Source organism: Crotalus tigris, unplaced genomic scaffold, assembly GCF_016545835.1.
Source record: "Crotalus tigris isolate CLP2741 ecotype Arizona unplaced genomic scaffold, ASM1654583v1 scf7180000024338.4412243, whole genome shotgun sequence".
NCBI classification, from domain to species: domain Eukaryota; kingdom Metazoa; phylum Chordata; class Lepidosauria; order Squamata; family Viperidae; genus Crotalus; species Crotalus tigris.
In genome coordinates, this window is record NW_024100508.1 from 1,385,917 (window position 1) to 1,388,004 (window position 2,088).

Genomic DNA, 2,088 nt, shown 5'->3' on the forward strand with positions numbered 1-2,088 from the left:
TCTATTAGGTTAAAGGGTCTGGGGGAACGAAAGGAAGAATGCATGAGTGTGTGTGTGAGGCATCATCCTCTTAGAATCAGCTGGAGCTCGCTCCCTCCGTGTGCCCTCTAGCCGCACCGCGACCTGCTGCTAGCTCCAGTGGAGCCGTGACCGGCGGAATTCGGGAAAGCAAGGGGGGTGCACCGGAGTGTGAGACCTTCTGGTGAGAGAGGAGGACCGAGCGGTCAGAGAAAGAGAACCCTATTCTGGGCAAGCCAGGACCCCTTCTGCCAGTAAATATTAAAGCAGCAGCCCCGAGCGGAGGTGGCCGCTCACCTCCGAGAATCTGTATTGGGGGAAAGAAGTCTCCCAAGGAGACTTCGACTGTATTAGGAGAAAGAAGTCTCGCAAGGAGACTTTGACTGTATTAGGAGAAAGAAGTCTCGCAAGGAGACTTCGACTGTATTGGGAAAGAAGTCTCGCAAGGAGACTTCGACTGTATTAGGGGAAAGAAGTCTCGCAAGGAGACTTCGACTGTATTAGGAGAAAGAAGTCTCGCAAGGAGACTTCGACTGTATTGGGAAAGAAGTCTCGCAAGGAGACTTCGACTGTATTAGGAGAAAGAAGTCTCAAGGAGACTTCGACTGTATTGGGAAAGAAGTCTCGCAAGGAGACTTCGACTGTATTAGGAGAAAGAAGTCTCGCAAGGAGACTTCGACTGTATTGGGAAAGAAGTCTCGCAAGGAGACTTCGACTGTTAGTACCCTTTAACATTGAAAGGAAAACCCCGTTATAAAAGGTTGGGGAGTTCCAATTCAAGGGCCGAAGTGGGTTTCCCAGTTGAGAGCTTGCTCGAAGCCTGGGACAGGAATCAGCTTCCTGTCCAGGCTGGAATGAAGAAGAAGCGATTAGAGGAATTATGTAGGAAATGGGCTTTGCTTAAAGATGACCGCGGGAGACAAATTTGGCCCGAAGGTGGCACCCTAGAAATCAGAACACTAAAAGAACTTAGGTCAAGGATAGAGCCAACCCAACTACCGTACTGGTATTGCTGGGCCGAACTGTCCAGACAGAGGAACCCGACCCAAGTCAACTTGGACCCCCAGCCTCCCTTAGATAACCCTGAACCGACCTTCATGGCCCCCTTGTTGAACAGGCCCATACCCGGGCGACCGAGGGGCCAGACAGGACACATTTTAACCCACACCCCTTTCTCCCCGTCCGATTTGGTTGTTTGGAAAAAGGATACTGCCACCTTTCGTGTGGATCCTCAAACCGTTACAGAGACCATAAAGTCTATTGTAGACACTCACAATTGGATTTTGCTCCTTCTGGTCTTTCCTAGCTGCAGAAAGGATCTGTTTGATTGGCAGAACCTGGACAGCATGGGGGTTGGCCAGAGCACAGAACCTTTTGTTAGGGAAAAGGGAGAGTGTGTGAAAATGAAATGGAATGAGTGAATGAAAAAAAAAATGGATTTGGGCAACTAGCTGGTAAGGCCCTGTAAGCAAAGCAAAGTTAGGAAAGAAGTCTTGCAAGGAGACTTCGACTGTGTAGTGCCCTTTAGGTTTGGAAAGTCTCACAAGGAGACTTTGACTGTATTAGGAAAGAAGTCTCACAAGGAGACTTCGACTGTGTTTGGAAAGAAGTCTCACAAGGAAACTTCGACTGTGTTAGGAAAGAAGTCTCACAAGGAGATTTCGACTGTGTAGTGTATGAAAGAAAAATAGACTTTGCTTAGGGCTTTGCTGGGAAACCAATTTGGCTAAATAAAGGTACTTAAAAGGGAAAATAAGAAATAGTGATTCTCTCTCTCTCTCTCTCCTCTATGCAACCACGTGGTATGTTTAAAATGTGTGCCTTCCCTAACTTGAGTTGTCTGAAATTTATGGTGGGAATGACTAGGATGTGTAAAACTAAGACTTCTGTTCGCTTGTCTAATCTCTAAAATAATGTGGTCTATTTTAGAATAAATGTTCTCCTACCCTTGGCAAGTTGCACACCTTAAAATATTAGGCTTTTAAAATTATTAGGAGTTTTCAGCAAAGTCAATGGAGAAAGCCAGATTTGCTTAATGATTGCATCAAAAAAGATACAATTGGATGCAGC